We start from the raw sequence: 22,968 nt of genomic DNA on the forward strand, positions 1-22,968 counted from the left end.
AAATAAAAATGTTTTTTATTTGTCTAAACACATAACCTATTTAAATTACATCTAAAACAAAACAATGGAATTTATTTTTCTTTACTTAGGGCCTAAGACTCAGCATATAATACTGTTTTTATTTCATGTAGTAAAATTAAACAGAATATTATTTTTACCTTGAGAAAAAGCATTAGCATTGAAATTGGTTTATTTTTTCTTTAAAGGTATTTGTTGCATGTATCATCTTTTCACATTATTTACTTTTACGAAAATATTAAGAAGACTTGATCTAGAAAGAAGAAAAAGGGTGCCGATTAACTGAAATTTCGGATAACTGAAGCCCTACTTTTATTCAATCGTAATTTTATTTCAACTGTTCTGCGTTCTGCTATCTGGATGTTTGGTCTTCAAAATTATCATAATGATAACGATATATAATATGCGCTCCGTTGCAGTATGATATTAATAGTATATATATATCCTTTGATGCACAAAAGTGTAATCTTAAATTAATTACAAAAAATGTCTTTGAACATTATTAACTAATGAAAACTAAATACAAATAAGTTACATTATTAACTAATGAATACATTATTAAATTATGAAAACTAACTAATAAACTAATTATAAACTAAATTATAAACTAATTATTAACTAATGAAAACTAAATACTAAATATAAACTAAATATAAATTAAGTTTAAATGCATAGATGTTTAGCCCTGAGCTTTTAACAAATAATTTCCTCTTCGAACCGACGCATATTGTACAGCGGAGCTATCGAAGCAGGCAACAGGCATTTATAAGTTCCTCGCGAAACGATAATTTTTATCTAAGCGATTATTCGATGAGCATTATCAATGAGCAATTGGGATTTGATTGGCTGCGACTTTCACCTCTTTTGTACCTCATTAAAAAATAATTACGTACTTTATTTTTAACTTCGGAACATCTTTTATTCACTTATCCGGAACAAACAATCAACTTTTTTAAAGATATCCGTAACTATAATTACGCTGAATAATATAAAATAACAACTCATTAATGGTAGAATGGTATATGATAGAACTAAAAACCTATACTTCTGGGGCTCTTCGACAGATGGAAATATCCCTGATCACTGCATAAGACTCTCTATCTGAGATCCCAAATATATTCCTCTTTGTGAAAATTGCAATACCATAAAGACGCATATAAAGACGCATAAACTGAAATTTACAGGAAATTCAGAGCTGGTTATGATATGCAAATGGTTAGAATTTCAAAATGATGTAGCGCATGCGTTAGCCGAAGAACTTCTCCAGAAATGGCCAGTTATTGTTTCTTTACCAGCGGTAAACATTTCATGAAAAGTCACTTCACCTCATCAACAACAAAGAGCCCGATATAAGCAAGTTTCGCGTTGCACATGAGCGAATAAACGGCTTGCAAAAAGAAAGATTTTTCTAACGTTAAATCGTAGCTCAAAGGGGGGCATAATGCCTCGTCAGTGATGCGTGTGATCTGGCGATAGACCATGAAATGTTACTTTAATAAGGAATGAATGATATCTCATCTGTGCGACAGTAACAAACCGCCCAGTTTCATTTTAAACAGGTGGCACAATGTTGGTGCATTGCTACAGATGTGCCATTGCCAGTTTCAACAGAGGGCCGGCGTCTGCTGCGTCGTGTATTGAGTGAATGCATTTCTTCTGCAGGATTCGCCTACAAATAGTGAGCCGGAACATGTTTTAATTCAAAATAGATAGAAAAGAAAAGCTATTGTTTGATTACCTTGGCGATATCCAATATAGTTTTGCTTACCAGTTTACTACTACTTTGATGATATCCAATACAATTCATAAATCTAAATTAAAAATTCTTAGAGTTGAAAGTTTTGTGCATATTATTAGGTTTGAAATAATGTGAAGTGGAGATGTTCAAAAAAGAGTTTCAGAATGACTAAAATGTGGATGTTGTTCGGTTCTAGTCTACTTTAAAGTGCAGAACTACGAAACCGTTAAGACAGTCAAGTGAAAGTTTTATCTCAAATTTTCTAAAAAATTGCAGCTTATAGAAGCAAATCAATTCTAGAATAGGAAAGTGTAGATAGAGCAGCGGGTCCAGGAACGGCAGCTTAAAAGCTCTCTCGCAAACTCAAAAGCTCTCCGCTAATGTACACTGCGGGGGGGGGGACAGTTCTACTGGGTTGATTGACGAAATTCAACTTGCGTTTACTATGTCTCGAAAGCGCGATTTAGGATATGTATTAGATTTATATATAGAATTGTTCTAATATAGGTATTTTGATACAAAATCTGACTTTTTCTGAAATGACATGCCAATGTTTTTCCATATTTCGATTCTACGACTCAACTTATGCCAGACTGCCAAGTTTTGTAAAAATCGCGAGTAGTTTTTAAAAAATTAGCTCTCAAAATTTAACTCCATGTTAATTGAGTTTTGTATATATTCATTAATATATCTTTTGATATTAAACATTTCTGATTCTTCCTTTCGCATTTCGAAATTTAGTTCATTCCATATAAAATTCACTCAATTTTTATGATTTATTTTTTAAATTTGTAGTTTGAAATAATTTTTATAAATTTTTCGAATTTTTTTTTTATTATAACCTATGAAATTTTTACCATCATCTTAAAGTAGATGTATTGCTAAGCGTATCTACAAATAAAATAGACTTTTTTATTCAAAATTTCCTAAGATATACGTGAATTTATATATTGGTGCGTTTTGGAAATTGGCATATAATTTATAAGCGATAATAACGCCAAATGTGATTTATGCACTTTTTTAAAATTATTTGAAAGTATGAACGATGACTTTTTTTCTGCTCTTGTAGAATGAAAAAAAGGAAAGGAACATAAGTTGATATAAATTAAGAAGTTCGCCAAGTGAATTAATTATTCTTCGCGCAAACTGAAAATATACAACAAGATAAATTTTTGAATTTCTCCGTAAATTTCCCACCAAATTTTATAAAATATAATATGTAGGCATAATTTGAGACGTAGAATCGAAATACAGAGGGGGGGGGGGAAATGGCATATCGTCTCAGAAAAAGCCCGATTTTGCGTCAAAATACTTATATTAGAACAATGCTATATATAAATATAATATATATCCTAAGTCGCGCTTTCGAGACATGAAAAACGCAGTTTGAATTTCGTCAATCGGCCCAGTAGAACTGTCCATTTTGGGGGGGAGGGGGCAGTGTACATTAATTAGTTTGCATTATGGTTGACGATGAAGTTAACAATGAAGTACAAGTGAAAGCACAATGATACGATAAGATAACAGGGTTAATTAATATAAAATCATACATAGTAAAAATAAATAACTAAAAAGAAGAAAAACACTTGAGAAGTTTCAGATTTTAACGGTCATCCAAAAGGGGTTTGTTAAGGTTTTTTACGCCCTCACTCAGCTCGCAATCTACCACTAATAAAGAATCTTAGCCCCCTCTGTTTTTTTTGGTAGCTTTTTTATTGAGCATTGTTTTCTTCTCACTTACGCCACATACAGTCTAACAACAAAATAACAAGATTTTAGAAGCTGCATAGTAGCATTGTTAGAAGCTCCGATGTGTTGGTTTATCATTTTTATGTTTTTATGTTTTTTAAGTCTTTCAGTTTATCGTATCAGTATTCAAATTTCTCAGTAAGATGGCTTACACTTTTTTTTTTTTTTGGTCTTTTTATTATTAACTTTTGATATGATTACTAAAATATCACATTCTTCGCACTTTTTTTTTACTATTAACATTTTATGTGTTAACTAAAACACCATGTTCTTCGCACTTACGCCACATAAAATTCAATTTGACAGCAGAATCATAAAATATTTAAAAACAGCATATCTTTAGATTTTCCGATACAGTGTTAGAGATTACGTACTTATTTTTATATTTGCTATATTATTTCTTTAAAAAAATAGCCGGTTGCGCCAGCGACCGCCTAAAATAGTTATAAAAAAACGTTAAACAGTATAATGATTTTAATGAATCCATCTAGTGTAGTTTAATAAAAATATTGAATATTTCTAATTAAACATCTCACGATTTTTAAATCAGCCGCATTAAAAAGGAGAAAAAAATATTATGACCTGTGTTTATTGCTTTTAAATCACTTAGTAGTCAGTAAACTTCCACATTAAATGTGAAATATATCTTAGGATTTACTGAATGGCAACACGCTAGCCCATGGAAAATGAAGGTATTTATTTCGGACCGTGGCAACACGTTGCTTTCATAGAGCCGAGTTTATTAATTAAAAGTGAAAAATAAATATCTTACATTTTTCCGAATGACAATAGTCTCACGCGCTGGAGCTAAAAATATTTTATTTCGAACAGTATTTATTGCCACTGCTCACTAATATTCACAAATATTAAGTTTTTAACCAAAAATTCATTAAGTTTTATAAAATATAAAATAAATAATAAAAAATTGGAAATTCAAAATTCGAGCTTCCAGGCGCACATGTTCGGGTGGAGGACCAGGACCGGATTTAGATTTAACGAGATGCTAAGCTATTTGAGATATGGGGCCCTTTATGAGGGATATAAGTCAACTTTTTTTTTATATGGGATATTGTACAATTTTTGGGTGTGGCCCCCAAGAAAGTGGGTGCCGTAAACTATAGCTTGTGCAGCTTATACGTAAATCCGGCACTGTGAAGGACTAGCTTGTGCAGCTTGCACGTAAATCCGGCGCTGAAGAGGACTATGTTACTCAAATTTGAAGGTCCTAAGTAACAATGCAAGGAACATGCATACATACAGGCATATTCTTTATTATTTAATTTCTTTAAAAATAATATAGGGCGATACTATTTGGTGGCAACAATTTGAAAAGTTGTAATATCCTAGCTAAGTTAGATTTGCTTGTGAGATAAAATACTAAAAGAACTGTATAGCGACTATTCGTTGAGTTCTATAACTAACAAGTTCAAAGAAGGGTTAAATTACCCTTTATTCCAACTGAAAATAAATGAACACATGGCCCCTTTTCGGGCTTACAATAAGCTTCCACTTGGGCACAAGTTAGAAATGATAGATCTTTCTGTCACTTTATGTCTTTACAGATATCTTTACTTAATATCTTTACAGATAGAAAATGGAGAAGATAGATAGAAAATGATCAAGATAGAGAATGTAAAACTAATCTAATACTAACTAAAATAAACAAGCCGAAGCTGCACAGAATCAACTAACAGAGTTGGCCCTTAGCACAAGCGTAAACTAGCAGGCTATATATCAGTAAACTTAGACTACCAGCAACAACGTGGCCGAAAGGCAAAACACGCTCTCCTACGCTCTTCTATTGAAGTGACCCAGACTTCAGCTTAAAATACTCGTTTCTACCTCATTTACATAAAACGTAATCATGAAAACCTATGAGGCAGGGAAATGTAGGTGAGAAATGAAAATGTACCGTAAAGGTTTGTTGCAAAATAAAAATAACTATTAGAAAAATAAAGTAAACCCTAAAAATTTATAACCCGTTTATAGCGAACCAGCACAATCCTATTTCAAGACTAATAACTTCTTTTAGGCTAATAAAGGTGAATGTTACTTCGGGAGGAGTAATACGCTTTTTCCTGCATGTTTTCGTCGTCATTATTAATCAACTGGCACTGGATCTTCAAATTCACAAATTTCAAGTAAACGCATCTTCGCTTCGAAGAATTCGTTTTTTGCTGCGTCACACTGCCGCATGTTATATTACTCTTTCTACTTAGCCATTAGTTTGTCATATATCAGCAGAAGTTAAGAATTGTGTACATTATTATTGTACATTATTATTTCTAAAAAAATGCTTAAATTTTGAAGAAATAAAAGCAGCATTTCTATTACTTAAAACTTTCTTTGGTATCTGAACTTGAAATATTTGTCTTAAGCAATTAATATAAGTATTAGTAGATACACTTTTAGAAGCAAATATCCATATCCATGCTATATATATATATAAACCCCTAAGAGTATAACAGTGTAAATGGATAACAGTTCAAAAGCAGTGGCGTAACTGGAACTCTTGGGCCCCTATGCAAAAAAATTTCCTGGGCCCCTTTCCCAATAAATTTAATGTGCTTAAAAATAAAATAATAATAATAACAAAAAACCGCGAAAAGTTAATAAAAAATCAAGGATTCCAATCAAGGAGCCAATGTTTTCATGATGATTTTTTATCACATCTGGATTAACTGTTAAAAAAAAAAGCACATTCTTAGGGAACCGGTTGAAAGGTACGTAACATGAAGAAAGAATAAGAAGAAAAATAATTTCCCTTGAGCAACTGGTGAAATGAAAATTTTGCTTTAGTCTGGGTATTTGACGTCAGACGAATTTAATTCAGTTACTTAAGACTTTTTGTGTGAGTGCGAGAGACAGATTTTTCTTTACTTTCACTGAGATGCATACTGATAATAAATGAATAAGTCTATATAAAAAAAGGAACATGTCGACGTATAGCATTAAGAAAAGGAAGAAAGCCTAGATTTGCGGAGATTTTTATATAAAATCCAAGAAGTTTTATACACTAATGTTTTAAATTTTTGTATAAAACCTGCGCCCATCTAAGTTTTTTTCGCTTAAGTTAGCAAACTTATTGATAAACGATAGAAAAGTTATTACATTAATGTATAGTACTCTATGATTTACTCAGCTTGCGAACATGATTTATGCAATAATATACAAGTAATAAATAAGAACTTTTATAATGTAAATGATATATTTGTTAAATATAAAACATATTTATCATAAACTTCATAAAGAAAACTATTTGAACATACAATTTTTGTAGAAAATATGTATGGTAAAGTTTTTTTCTGTCTTTTTAAAAAACCTTTTGTTAAACTAAACTACTTGAATACATGATTTTTATAAAAAATATGAATGCTAAAGTTTTTTACTGTTTCCTTTTAATTTTCCTCAGTCCGTATTGCTCTTCTTCTCTAATTTTTTCCTCCCTCAATAAGTGTAATGATAACATTGGTGGCCAAAATTCATCATAAAGAAAAAAATCCTTCTTTTAAAATTTGCGTTTCCTAACTTTCATTTCCGCAAAATCAATACTTGGACGTCCATTTTCTCAGCCATCTCAGCTTCAACGCTCAATAGTGAAAGGTTTGACAACCGATCTTGTGTCATACTGTTTTAAATATGTTTTATTAGTTTCAAATGACCTCTCACTCGTGGCTGTGGTTACAGGTAATGATAAACACAATATAAGTGAATTACACACTCCCGAATAACTGCTTGTCATGTCATAATATTTTACCATTGCTAATTTAGCTAAATCCTTAACGGATTTCAAATTTTGGATTTCTGTTCTGAAAGTATTTATAAATAATAAAAGTTGTACTTCCAGTGAAAGTCTTCTTTATATGTTTTCTGTATTTTTGAAAAATTATTAATAATTTCCGTATTTGTTAAAAATGACAGTGTTTTAGGTTCTTTATTTCTCTTTTATTTTTCAAATTTAGTTTCTATGCCCCATTTATTTGCAATAAACTCAGCTTCTTTCATAATGTCTTCAAACTTGTTTTTCATATCTTGCATATTAATAGAAACGCTTTTTAGATGTTGATGAGCTCCATTCAAGTCGATTGATTTTCGATTGTCGAGCCGATTGATTGGTTGATCGATCCTGCACTATAGCGCAGGACGTGTTTAAAAAATTTTGTTTTTAATTTTGGTCTGTTATGATGTTTCTTAATGTATTGAAACATAGATTATATTTATATTTCATATTTATAATAAAAACATTTCATGTTAATATAACAATACGTTATTAATATTAGTAGACATTTGCATTTTTAATGGTGATAATTTTGGATTTTTCAGATAAATGGATTAAAAGTTTAGCTGAATTGAATTTTTAGCAAGTTTTAAATTATAAGAATTTAGTTTATGATTAATTTAGATATTACAAATCAATAATTTACCTTTATAATGAAGAATCATATTTGAGATGACTTTGAAATTTAATTTTAAAGAAAAACTTCTGTTTGTTCTCGCCATAGACTAGAGAAATGGCATTAGAATAAGAGCAAGTTTTCAGTTTACTGTTCTGAGTCATCAGCCAATTTACAAGTATACTTGAGGGGTAGCGTTTCACCAAAGAATATGTATTGCAGACATATAGACTTTCTTTGGTTTCACACTTCAATGCCGCTGTTTAACGAAGAAAGGGACCCCGCCTCCACTATAAATTTCCAGTGTCTCCCCAAGCTGAGTCACAGTAAAACTTTCATCCAAGACTTTCCTGTAAAGATGTCCATTGTCCTTTTCATACGCTGAAACATCTGTTTTTTTTTTTTTTTTTTTTTTTCCCTCCCTTCATTCAGATTGTTCTATTATTATTATCATATTCCAATGATACATAATACATCACCTGCAATATCTTTCTACATTTCCTCTGTACTATAAATGCATTTCAGTTAATGTATAATTATTAAATATTTAACAGTAAAAATTATGGATATTCGAATATATTTAGGAAATTCCTCGCAAGTTTACGATGAAATCATAAACAGGTAGAAACAAATTTTATTGATATGTATCCAAAGAGCTTTGAAAATGATTGTGTAATACGAAATGGAAATTTTAAAATTAATCTAAATTTAAATACTCACTGTAGCAAAATATGATGATTCCATTCCAAGTTTCAAGGTCCCAGAAATGTTTAATATTTTAGAGTTAAGCTTATTGATACTACCGTGTATTTGAAGATGAGTACACACACTCTGTCGCATGGATTCTAAAAGTAGTACACATAAATATTTGTTTAGGAAACAAGTAGAAAGTTTCTTCATAATTAGTAAAAATAAAATTGTATGAAACAAGTTTTGCGTACTTCGTAGAGAAATGCACAAAACTTCATTTATGAAAATAGGTTTGTTGTACCCCAGGTGGATCAGAAAGCAAAAATCAGTTAGGAAAAGCGGATTTATTTTAGGAGCATTAATATTTATGATTATTGTTCTCTGTTTTAATTGCGTCTTAGAAAGCTATTTATGCCTCAGAAATTAATGACCTCAGATTTCCAGTCTTTACCTTGCTTATAAATTAAGCAGTATCCATTTTTTATCTTAATCATTAATTTATTAATGACAAAAATATAAAAAATAAATATAATGTATGGGAACATATATTAACGAAAGCTATTTATGTCTTAGAAAAGTTATGCAGTGATGCCGAAATGAAAGAGAATAATGTACAAAGGGATTTTATGAGTGAAAATCGCATCATTTACTATAAAACGTGTTAATTAAATTTTTAATTTGCAAAAATTATTGAAATATTACAATAACGGGGGGGGCATTCTTTTTCTGAAATATTCCATTGGTTTGTGTAGTGACAATAGCAATGTAATTTGCGTTCTTTCAGATGTTGAAATGCAACTTAAAACTATTAGAGCAACACTGCCATTGATATGAAAATATGTTTAATATTTTCAGTAATTAATTTATCGAAATTTACGAAATAGTATATACTTTTAGTTGTGTGATGCCATTTTTATTTTCATTATTATACTATTATTGATGATTTCACGTAGTGAATGCTGTGGGAAGTAAATTAAAAGTAAAAGTAAAGTAAATTGTAAAATTTCATTTCAAATAACGATTAGAAAGTACTCCATGAAGGCGTTCTTCCCCTTAGGCAAATAGTCCTCGAGTGCTTTATAATAAATCAATTTAATTCCATTTAAATAACGTACATATTATTTCGCATTACTGAATTATACGCTTAAATGTTTCACGTTGTTAAAAAAAATTGTAATTTATTATATTTTTTTCAAACGAAGAGAGATTAATATATTGCTTTCAAAACAAATTTAATGTCTTCAGAATTATATTTGATTTGGGATTGCAAAAGGAGAAACCTTTCCTTTAGGGGGTCGCCTTTAATAATTTTCAGGTTTGAGACTAATCAATAGAAAGAAACTTTTCCTATTTTCCGCTCACTGCTATCCCTAAACTGGGGTAGGTCGTGAAGTTATTATTTCATAGTCGAATGCTGGAATTTTAACTTTTGCAAACACTTGAATTTACTTGTTTCAGGTGCTACCAAGGGCCTCCGATCTGCGTCATACAGAGAATTGCGTTACTGCACCATATAGGTAGGGGGCCCTTAAAAACTTAAAAGAAAACGAATTCTATTATCTACATATACTTAAAGATTCTAAAGTTAAAAGTAAATTGGAGTCAAATCAAGGCTATTCCTCAACTATATTTATATTAACAATCGTGTAAAAGGGGTTTAACACAAAATCAAAACATATCAAAATTAAAATAAGAATTCATAGTAGTACAAATTCTAAAAATAAAAATTTAAAGCAAAAGGAGAAATACAAGATAAAAATATAAAAATAATAATTAATCTTCTTTTATTGAAATTCTAATTTCGAACTCATCAAGGGAAAATGAATTAAAGCTTCTATATATATGTAATGGAATCCATCTTTTAAGTTTAAATATGTAAATGCAGTTCAGCAGGACATTTAAGGGCCCCCTAAGCCTTCGGGCCCCTCTGCGACGGCATTCCTTGCATACCCTTATTTACGCCACTGTTCAAAAGGTTCACATATAGATGGTAATGCCTGCATTAGACTAAATTTCTTTTGTTTACTTTTCTTATTAAACTGATATACTTCACAATGTTTACATATTTCGAATGTCTTATACTATTCCTGCCCAATAATACTGAGGTCGCAACAAATTTAGCACCGAGGAGACACCTGTATGCCCAAATTCAACATGAGTGTTTTCAAGTAATTTGGTATAAAGAGATACTGGAATTACAATTTTGGATAAAAATTGTTTCTTTATAGTTAACACATCATTAATTGTCTTATACTTAGGGTTACAAATATTATTTAAACTTTGGTGATCTTTGATTTCCTCTAACGATAATAAATTACTTTATACATATAAATGTTAGGAAATGGGATTTCTAGTTAGCATCTTCAAAGTTAGTAGAAATTTTACATCAAAATATTTTGGTCATTTGGTTTTTCAACGACCAAATGGTCTTTGAAAACAGTCTACTACACATAGTGTTAAACCTCGCGTCGGATTATAGCAAGATAATATGTATCTTTTAGAATATAGTATGTAACCAGATTATAAAATGTTGAGAGGTAAAGTTTTTCCTCTCCTCCTCTCCGTGGCTTAGGGGAACAAATTTTGAGCGGAAAAACATTGGAAAGAAGAAAAAGGTAGTAAAATAAGAAAGGAGCCAATGTAGAGAAAAGGCCAAATTCGGGAGTAAAATTATTCATCATTAGAAGTTAATGTCTTTATCACACGATACTAAAAGCCAGTCACCTTTTATAAGAAACAGGGGTTTTTATGTATAATTGTAATTAAATATCCCGCAGTTATCAGCAGGCAATCACTCTAATTCGCTTGTACAGAACCTGCCATTTTTGAATTATGTTGCATTTTGTTTGTTTTATGTATTCAGTATTACATTGCTTCACGATAACAAAATCTGAATTTGTTTTATACTGCATGAAATATAATTTTATCACTATATCTTAGAAAAATTTTGAATGTATGTTGATTATAAAGCACGGTTACAAGACTTTCGGCTGACTGTAAAACTCATGACGTGTTCTAACGATTCCTTTTCAAGAACTCTGCCCGTTCTCAGTGGTTGATATTCCCCATTATGGAGAAGCTGTTTCAGCTATATTCCAAGACTTCTACAGACTTAACTGTTAAAGACTTATCCCTTATCTTTCAAATACAACTTTAAGTCCATTTCTGCATTTCATTTCCAAATCGTGAAATATTTTCTTATTATATTTCTGTATGTTTTTTTAAATTCGAATATGAGAAAGTTCATGAAATAAATGACGGGGCATATTGAAAACCTTATACGCTATGTCCCAGAAGCACTTCATGTGCTTTCTCATTGCATCTGTAAGTAGTGTAAAGAATCTCCAACATTTCCCTTCCTGTGTTAACACTACTGTTTTCTTCTCAAAATCTCAAATGGCGTTTCTTTCGCCGAGCCTTTCTCTCTTTGAAGAGGTGGGGGGGATATGTAAAATATAAAATATGAAATACAATTATTAAACTTAATTGCAATCAACTGGCAATAAATCTTCACATTCATAAATTTTAATTAAACGCACATTCGCTTGAAAGGATACGCACTTGCTGCGTCGCTTTGCTGCATGTTACGTCACTCTTTCCCAGCAATCTCTGTGCACTGCGACATCTGTAGCCCAAATCGCTTCTCAGGATTAACACAATGATTTTCGGCTATAAATAAGATCGAAGTGAGTACGCATAGTTTTTTCTAGCTTGCTGTTGTCTGAATAAACCACGTTTCTCGCTTCCCCTTCTTCTTCGTTGTCTAAAATATATCGCTCTTCGATATCTAAAATACATACAATATATCGATATTGTGGATGTATTTCTGGATAATTGTTACTGTGCAAAAGTAAAAAATGTTGTTTTAACCATCAAGCCAGTTGTGATTTGCTCACCATTCGTCATCTAAGTTATAGTCTTCTCGGCCATGCCTCAAACGTGATTCGGGTTTCATCTTCCCCCCTCCCACAACCACCTAGGACACCACTCACACCCAAATTCCAGGAAAAAATGCGCAATAGTGATCAGATGATGGATCACGTTTCAGAATTACAGGAACTAAAGATTATATTAGAAAAGTTTCTGTTTTGTTATTTGTAGAATGAAGAGGGAGTTAAAAGAGGTGTTAAAGGGTTACTGTTAATTTATTATTAGAAACGTAGATATTTTTTATTTTACATATTTAATAAAGGAAACTTACAATATGAAGGCTTTCATTTTGATTGAATAATGTTTTCAAAACTTAAATTTATAAATGCTTAAATTATTGAACTGCGTACATATTTCCACTTTCTCAAGAACAATACGCTCTGTCTAGTCAGCCAGATGTCAAATTTATCAGTAAGGCGCAATGGAACGCGCTAGTTATTCAGTATATTTTCATGTAGGTCACAGCTCCTTTCTCTCAATTACTCTCAGAGAGCCTTTACTCTTAATTACTGTCATTAACACCAATTACTGTTACGAGGATGTGTTTTCTTTCAAGCAATGCAAGTAAAGGAACGGAACAACAAAGCTGTTCAAAGATTCATCTTGACTGCTATAAACCTCTTGTTTAGCAACAACCTGTCAGCAACAATTGTTTTACTTCCTTGAAGTAAAAAGCGATTTTAAGTGTCTCTAAAAGTAACCTTAAAAGTGACTGAATTATGTAGCTTTTATGTTCCGATTAAGGATTTTATGCCTTTAGTTAATCTGCATGTAACAGTTATAAAATTATCAACATTTTGAAACCCTGAGTAGACTAGCGAATTAAGTCAGTTTGTGCACCAACTTTAATGTCCTTTTGCAGATTGGGACCAAAAGTATACTTTCAGTTTTGTGCACCGAAAAATCTGTCTTCCTGCTCGCTGGTCGAATTGCTTGTTTTTGCGAAGAAACTAATTTTAATTGTAAAAATTTTGTTTAACTGTTTTTAACTGTATTTGGTGTTTTATGTTTTTCTATACAATTTTTAATGAAGATGATTTGAGTTCTTCTGCCTTGCCGTGAAGTGAGAACTGAATTAATTGAATGAAAAATATATCTCTAATAAAATTCGAGAAATGAGTTTAAATAAAATGCAGCAAAAAATGTGCATTATTTAATAAGTCGTACAAGGAATTCATTTGGTATCCACATCAGACTTTTTCATCTCAGCATATGTGTGAGTAGGAAGCATATCTTCTCATATATGTAATTTAACTAAATTATGTAAGTAATGTATGTCATTTAACTAAAATTCGTGTTTTAACCAAGAAGTCGTGGTTGCATTTAAAATGCATAGTTATGCAATGAAAGAAATTATAACCATTTTTGAGTTTGTTAATAATTTAAAAACATAAAACGTACCCTGGTTATAAAACTTGCTATAACTTAATGTATGAGACTTTATAGAGCAATATTTTAGATTTTTAATCAAGCTTCATTCTTCTGTAAGAAATTCCTGATCTTAAAATCAACCGCAGCCCAGCTTTGTCACTTCTCAGTTTTTCTGAGTGAAATCAAAATTTCGGCTGGAGTTCCCGACAGATGATAGTAGTAAAAGCAGTAGAAACAAAGTTTACATCTGGCATCGAAGTGAAAATAAAATTTTATTGCTGTTGAGAACTTTTTTTGGTTTTTAGACAGCTATATCTTCCTAAGCCGGCTACTTTTTTCTAAACAATTTTAGGCTTCTGTGGACGAGGTTTTTTAATTATTTGTGATATTTAGTCTCTCTATTTTATAATATTCATCAAATATTTCCCAGAAGTGGTTCTTTAAAGACGGAGGTCGCCTTGAGAGATTTTATTGTATTATTTTCTGTAAATTCATTGAACATCGTTTTATTTTACGCTCACGTTGCTTAAATCTTTTACGAACTTAGAAGCTGATGATTGAAAATGATGCTGTATATATATATATGTGTGTAAGATAAAACATATATAAATCCGCTTAATGATTTAATTTAGTAATAACCTCTTAATTCCTCATTTTTAATTTGAGTATTTCCTCTCTTTATCGTTTGCGTAACACTAATACATAGCTGATTCGAAACTTGAAATCAAAATTTTAAGAACTGAAACCTTTCTAACATAAACCAAAATCTTCTCTTGGTGAGTTTCCATATTGGATAATTTCGCCCTTCGCTTCTATCTCTGTTGTCGCTTAAACGCTATTTCGTTGTGCTCTGTTCCTGTCGCAGTAGTATCAAAAATGTAAATATTCTGGAAATAGGCACGATTAGAATGCCAAGTGAATTGTGACCACAAATGTCAGTTGAAATAAAAATGAATATTTAAATTTACTCGGCTGCCAAGTTTCCTAGTTGTTACGGATTCAACATTTTAGCATTCTAAACAGTCAGAATTCATTCTCTTCAATATGGATCTAAGTTCTATACTATTTACGTGCTTCGCCATCAGTATTTCTGCATTTGTACGTCTCAGTGTTCTACATTAGATCAGCATTTCTAAATTTTTGTTTAATTACAAACTATATATAATTTAATTATATGCAATGAAATCTTACACGACACTCATTCCCCTTTTAGTTCGGGAAAAGATTAGCATTTATGCGAGCATAATTAAACAATGGTATTAAATTTCACTGAAGGCTATGTTCTGCATCGCGATATGTTCACAAAAGAACCACAGACATCTTAAGAGGGCGTCAGTGCAACAATTAGAATTATTTTTTGGACCCTGACATTTGAAAGTCCTACATTTTACACTCTGAAATAAACATTTAATTTAACTTCTAAAAATAACCCGATCAACTATCCTGTATATATCTTGGGATATCTGTATGTTCCATTTTACTGGGCTGATTGAGAAATTTAATCTGCGTGTTTTTTGTCTCGAAAACGTGACTTAGGATATATATTAGATTTATATATAGCACTGCTTTGACATAGGTATCTTGTGACACAAAATCGAACTTTTTGTTAAATGACATATCCATGTTTTCCATATTTCGATTCTAAGACTCAAATTATGATTAAATATTAAATTTTGTAAAATTTGGTCAGAAACTTACAGAGAAATTTAAACATTTATCTTGGCTCACTTTTTTTCAACTGAGCCAAGAATAATTCACGTGATGAAATTCTTAACTTAAAGTAACCTGTTTTCCGTTCACTTTCATTGTGCACGAGTGGTAAAAAGGTAATGTTTTTACTTTAAAATGATAATTTTATGGGCTATAATTCAAAACTTGTTTCGAAAATTTTACAAAAATTAATAAAAATATAAATTTTCAAAATAAATCAGAAAATATCTGCGAATTTTATTTGGATTGAATCTAAATTTCGAACTGTGAAAGGAATCACGTAAAATGAAAAAAGAGATATTAATAAATAATATTAAATTCAATTTAACCTTGAGGAACTAAAATTTTGAGAGCTAATGTTTTAAAAACTACTTGTGCTAATTTTATTACATTTGGCACTTTGCCATAATTTGAATCGTCGAATCGAAATTGGAAAATTTGTCATTTCAGAGAAAATCATTTCAGATTAGATTCGAGAAAAGTCAGATTTTTCCAAAATGCCTATGTTAGAACATTGTTATTATAAATCTAATATATAATCAAGTTGCGCTTTCGAGACACGAAAACGCAATTTAAATTTTGTCAGTCGTCCCAGTAGAACAGGAAATACAGAACTGTCTTTTTTTGTGTGCGCAGTGTGCATAAGAAATATTTGTCGCTACTTAGTCAGTAGGAAAATTTTAATTAAAAATAATGTCTTTCAATTAAAAATAATGTCCTTTAATTAAGTAATTTAAATTTTATTTATTAATTGTATATGTTTCTTGTTTATTAACAATTAATTATATTTTTATTTATTTTATTTATTAGCCCAAAGGGGCTGTTAGTCTCGAAATACAATTATTTTGCACCATTTCATTCAGCAAATCGTAGGAGTTTCCAAATTTAATCTGATTGATGTTATTGATTAACGAAGCTATTTAAAAGCAATAGATGTAGTTCTTAAGAATATTACTTTTTAATTCTTTTAATCTGATTAATTTAAGTAAAAATGCATTTTATTCATGATATATATCTAGTTTTAAAACTTTTATGGAATTGTATGACATATTTTTTTACTTTTCAAATATACCGAAAATATATAACGTTCCCTTAGTCTAAATGTATCCTATAAAATGCTTTGCTGTTCCACCTGTATCGATAATTCCTATGAATAAACCATAACTATAACAGCTGTTCTGCGCGACCGTTAAAATCTGGACTTCAGTTTTTCATGTATTTATTTATTACATTTCTGCAATTTTAGTAAATAACTGTATTATAATAATTGGACTTTTAAGAAAGAAAATATTATTAAAACGATATTGTATTGTCTTAAAAATTTCGAATTTGTTCACAAGGATTTCAAATATAATAACTGTGTTCAATGAAAAATACGAATTTTACCACGTCGATTCAATATCGCAACATGATAAATATAAAAAAATTCCTTGAAAAAACGAGAAATCGCTGATTCTGTTTGTAATTTTGCTTAGTAAAGCATTCCGATCAGTGTGTGTTGCAAGCATTCATGACATCATAGATATTCCCGAAAACACGATGATGTATGTGACGTCATTGCTACACCATTGTTGCGCCGGTGGTTTGAGCTTCTATGAATGGCAGACGCCTACGATAAGCAGAATTTTTTGACTCACCACTAAACTATAGCGTCTTCTCTGATCCTGAAATTTCCTTTAATGGATTTGTCTCTGCGTCCGAGGATAATTTAACGCGGAATTAATACATATTTTATTTTTTGTTTGTTCCTTTTGCAATATTTGAAAATGGTGTAACGGTGAAAGAAAGAATGCAGCACTGAAAGATATGCTCATCGCGAAAAAATATTTTATTTCGTCTCTAACATTTCAACGAACTTTTTCTTAAAGGGAATGGACAACGTGCCGAAAGCTCATAAAATTTAAAAAAAAAAAAAAAAAAAAAACTTTTTATCTTGAAAGTTAAGAGCATATTTCAGATAATTTTTGTTTACAATATAATGACAGAAAAACTGTCAAACTATACTATATTTTTAAATTTTATAATAATGCATAGAGATGTAGTACTATATTTTTTAATTTTATAACAATGCGTATACATAAATGTAAGCTTAAATGATTTTAGTTAATTTAACCAATTCATCTAATATTTTGTCGATGCGGTAAAAATAGTACATGTGTGTGAACATGTGAACTGCATAATTTTTTTATTTTATTATTTTTATCAATAGTATCTGCAGAATATTTTATGTAGGTAGAAAATAACTGAGGTAATAAAAATCACAATTTGGAATACATTCAAACTTTTATAATAGTAATGCAGTTTTATAATTTAACGTGTAAAAATATATTTTTATTTTAAATTATTAACTTTTTCTGTGTTTAGATTAATTTTTTTATATAAAATGTAAATTAATAGATTAAGGTTGCAGATCTACGAATCCGCAGCAATGATGAAGAAGTATCCAATAATGAGCAACAGAAGCGAGTTATAACTTTTTTTTATATATTTCATTATTTCTTCATTTTATTATGCATATAGTCATAACTTTGAATGTTTTAAATATTTAAATTCTTAAATAATAATAAATTACAATGAAATATTCTTAAAACGACTACATGTGGATCCATGCTATTTAACATGATCTATTTTAAAAAGTATTAATTGTTATTTTCAAATATGATTGGTACTAGGATGAGTGTCTTCGTGACAAATTTTATTGAATTTCACTTCTGATGACATGTAACTAAACAATTCATATTTCTTAAGCCTTCAAATCCCTAATTTCTTTAATCCTGCTTCTTAAGCACCTAATCCTAATTTGATTAGGAAGTTTTCCTTTCAAAATTATGTGTATTTAAAACCATATATCATGCCCAGTAACGTTTTTTCACCTGTCCAATGAGTCTGCTTTCATTAGCGGCTTCTCTCGTCGAATAAATGCTAGAAAGAATCGGAATAAATCACTTATTAATTAACATTTTGAGATTAATCATCCTTAAAATTTTGACTGTTCTCGTGACGGTAAGTTACTTGAAAAAGCGCGATTTCTATCATTTGATCCCACTTTTCTATTGAATTTTTAAAATGATTTAAAAAAAAAAAAAAAAAAACCATTATGCTCAAAGGGGCCCTTTTTAAACAATTTTTGTATTACCTTTATTTATCATATATCATGTTCTTCGCACTTAAACCATCAAATTCAGTTCAATAGCAATATCGCAAAATAATTTTATATCTTTAGAATATCCGATACACAGTCTCACGCACTGGAGATAATTTTTTTTTCGTGCAGTGTTGCCATTGGTCGCTTTGAAATCGTTGAGTTTGCTAATAAAAAATTCGTTAAAGTTTTATAAAATATGAAATAGATAATAAAACAAATTCCAAACTTGGGCTTCCAGATGCCAATATTTGGGAGGAAACATACGTTATTCAAAATTTGATGGCTCTAGGTACCGTTGTTTTATCACAATGCTATAAACATGCATACATTTATGCAGATTCTTCATAATTTAATTTCTATAAATATAACACAAGGCGATAATATTTGGTAGCAACAATTTGAACAGTGAACCGACATTTATAGTGAATCAACGCAAAATGCCAAAACAAAATTAATACTCCTTCTGGGAAAATTGCCCCTTTGGACTAAAGACTTTTCCCACTCTCTTTTACAAAAGAATAAGATAATATAGGAGATCTTCAGTGAAAGGTAAAATTATTTTGAAACGCGGTAAACCCGCCAGGGCTTTACGCTTAAGAGGAAGGATACCTTCACTGAGGACACTCTAAGGGAAATTGCATCGTATTTTACGTTACGCATGGGGAGAACTACGAAAACCAACAAGCCCGTATGCCAGGGTTTAAAACCCAAGCCAGTATTCAGCGGTCTTAACCACTCGAGGTTACTGTCGGGTCAATCCTCAGTTAAAAATAGTAATTCATTTAAGAATAGTAATTTCATCTTTCTTTGTTTGGAGCTCCATTATAAATTAGATCTCCGGGTTCACAGGTAAGAATGATAATTAATTGAAAAAGAAAATAGAAAGAATTGATTCTACTTCCCCTTTGAATTCAATACATAAACGGGTAATTCTTCGAGCTGTTTAAAAAATTTAGCTTGAGCATGAGTCCAAGAAATGCTTCTTTATCTCACACGTCTGCCTTTGTCTAATATTTAAAATAACTGAATAAATAACGAAATTGATTACGTCATAAACTGCCTGCTTGATTGTATATTTCAGTGGTGTTTTGTTTATTTGATTACAATGAAGCATATGAGTGCGATCTGTTTAGGAAAGGCACCTGAAAGGAAAATTTCCTAATAGAAATTGATTTGTTTTTATGTTACCCATGACGAAAACTACAAAAATGCCGCTGCACCCATCCCTTTCGTTGGATCCAGATCAAGGATTCGTTGGAAATATTGGGATACGAATCCAGATCAAGACTACTAGTTTTCAGCGGTCTTAGCTAAGCCACTGGTAGGGTAAACTGACATGGAATTACACTGCACCACTGTTACGTTGATTTCATCCTCCGAAAAAAGTACACTTCTGCCGGAATCGACTTCTTTTCATATTTCAGAACTTTCAGTATGATACAATAATTCTGGGTTCAGTATTTAAATACAAAACATTACATACAAATATTCAATTACTTATGTAATTTCTTCACCTTCTCTTCTACCAAAACTCGATGCTTTCATGTGAAAAATCTGATTTTCTTGTGAAATAATTACTCAAAAAATTGAGTCTTAAAAAAATAAGTAATCTTTAATGTTTTTCGCTTAACAGTTCAATTTAATCATTGACAACTTATATTTATCATCAATAATTTCGTGAGGATATTTGAAGCATTTACCATTTTAATTGTATATTTTATAAATTTATATATTTAAAACTATTACCTTCATTTAAATTTGCTAGTTGTTCTTAAATATTCTCCTCTCCCTACCACGTTTACAATCACTTCTTCACGGGCTTTTAAGAACAGTTCTTTGCAAGCGTTTGGATGAATTGTTTAAGCTCACGCTATCACTTTCCTTTTAGCGCCGCATAGATTTTAAAATTACTACACTCATAAAAAAGCGCGCAGTTCCATCACGTGGAACAAGCATTTCCAGCTCAAGAGTTCAAGGACAGAACTTGCCAGACGGTCGGAATTTTTTAACCTTTATTCTATTCTCTTCCTTCTACCGCCATCTTTGACTTACCAAGCCATGAAACAAGCGTTTAGAAGCCTCAAATAGGTAGTATATTTGGAGAGCTAATGAAAAAGCGATTCGAAATATCCTATGCAAAAAGGAAGACATTATTTGATATTTTTATATTGCTACATTGTATAAACAGTACCTCTTAGGTTTTCTTATAGATCTTTTGTTTGTTTTCAGTTATGTAATTCTAACTGTAGGAAATAATTTTGTATTCCAGTTTTAATTTACCATTTGAAATTGTGAGATAAAGCAAAAACATATTTATTAAAAATACCTGATTTGTAACTTTACATTATTACGAAAAGATTTATTTCAAACATTTATGACCAAGAACTTTAAATATTTTTTTCTCTCAGCAGATACCTGTAAGTTGTTAAATATTTATTGCTTTAGGAAGTATCTGAATAATAGTCTAGAAGATCAAATAGACTACTCTTTAGACCATCTCCAGTTGATCATTCAGTTAGTTTCGATACTTTAAATTAAGAGCTATAAAAATTTATTTTTGACGTGAGCAGTAATAAACGAATTCTTTCTGAGATCATTATATAGTTTATGAAAACTTCAATTTAATGTTTCCAGAAGAATAAAATTAAAAGCATTGTACTGTTTTTATTTTTACTGTCATGCAAGCATCATTTCGTTAAAAAGTCTGACTTTCTTTTAGTATTGTCTTCAAACGGTTAATGCAAAAAAAGAGAACTAAGTAATAAATTGGCAGAGAGTAATGATAAGAGGTTATATAACTATCTAAAAATGTACAAGTTTCGTCATAGAGCATCAGATTGAGGATATATTTCATCGAGCTCCGAATGGGGGAAAAACATTCCATGTCTAAATGTCTACTTTTAAAAACATTTTATTTTATAATCTCTTTCGAGTATACATAACTTTTTCTTCCACCCGCTGTGAGATAACGAATGAAACTTCTATGAAAACAGTGCAAGTGGAAGCCAAAGGTATTTGTCACAAAACTGAGAATGCGGCCCTTTTCGGAAAACGTCTTCGCAAATCTGTCGAAGAAAGAAACACTCTATGCCGAATAAAAACATGAAACACTTGCTCTCCGCTTCCCTCCTTAAAAAAGAAAGTAATGTTTAAAAGTAAAATTTCTTTTAGAGGTTTGTAATTGAATTTAAATTAAGTACTTATTCTTTGTTTAATTTGTAAAATGTGGAAATGATTTAAGATTTTCATGCAAAATTTCCTTTATCTGGAAGAATGTGAAACTTACCTTTCTTTTTTTCTCACTGCGTAATCTGAAATAAATTTACTAAACTTCAAGTATTCAGCTGAAGTTTAGAAGTTTGAGTTTTTAAAAGATTTTCAAATATTATGAAGGGACTCAGTTTGTTGTAACTATGATACTGTACTTTCATTTGGTACGAAGTGTTAACGAAAAGGTAAGTGATGCTAACACAAATGACAAGTGATCTTGACACAAACGCAAATCTTTATTTACATAATTAACATACAGCGTAAGCAATATACATTATTATTAGACTTACGTCTTAAATATTCTTAGGCTTAGAATCATTATTATTGCATTCCAAATGCGAAGCATCTAAAATTTTCCAAAGACAGGATGCCTAATGCGCAACCTGATGGTTGGCGCTGTCAGGTCGTAACATCAGCTACTAAATTCTCATTTTTGAACCTCGAAAACTAAAACCGAATCTTAAGTAAAATCTTGTTAAAAATCGATTTTGTTGCCATAAAGCTGAAACCATGCAAAGTGTTCAGTTCAGATGTTAACTATTGTTTTGCCAGTATCAGATTGAGAGTAATGCAGAAAAGACTAAGACTGAAATTATAGTTTTTGAAGAGAGCAGAAATCTAGAATTCGTATTCCTAGTTACAAAATTACCAGTATAAACAAAAAGAGGAATACATAGAAAAGATTACATTTCTTACAGATACTTTTTTTTTTTTTAATTTTTTTTGCGAACAGTGATTGAAAACTATTCTAAAATAGTTAATGCCGTCTTCTAATTATTTTATACTATATTAAATAGTACATCTACAAAATTTAAGTTCATACAATGTCAAAATAAGAAAACTGTTTTATTTCTTAGCTTTCAATACACGGTTCTTGTAAGTCTACATGACGCTTGGCAAGTTTATATAGCTAGTCGATTTCGATGTAGAACTTTTCTTTTAAAGCACTAATT

At 30.6% G+C, this 22,968-nt stretch overlaps 1 protein-coding gene and 1 long non-coding RNA gene across 3 annotated transcripts in view; one reads left to right on the forward strand and one right to left on the reverse strand.

The window, feature by feature from the left end:
• The window catches only part of LOC146995052 (uncharacterized), a 35,176-nt gene extending 14,570 nt beyond the window's left edge, over positions 1–20,606 (reverse strand). Inside the window, exon 1 of the long non-coding RNA XR_015043684.1 lies at positions 20,492–20,606. This is a non-coding gene — a long non-coding RNA (uncharacterized LOC146995052). The remainder of the gene's footprint in view (positions 1–20,491) is intronic.
• LOC118189897 (filamin-A-like) overlaps positions 1–22,968 on the forward strand; it is a 341,851-nt gene that overhangs the window by 39,858 nt on the left and 279,025 nt on the right. The window lies entirely within an intron of this gene.

This window comes from Stegodyphus dumicola, chromosome 10 (genome assembly GCF_044657685.1).
Source record: "Stegodyphus dumicola isolate Sdum_Otavi_A_Nest chromosome 10, ASM4465768v1".
NCBI classification, from domain to species: Eukaryota; Metazoa; Arthropoda; class Arachnida; order Araneae; family Eresidae; genus Stegodyphus; species Stegodyphus dumicola.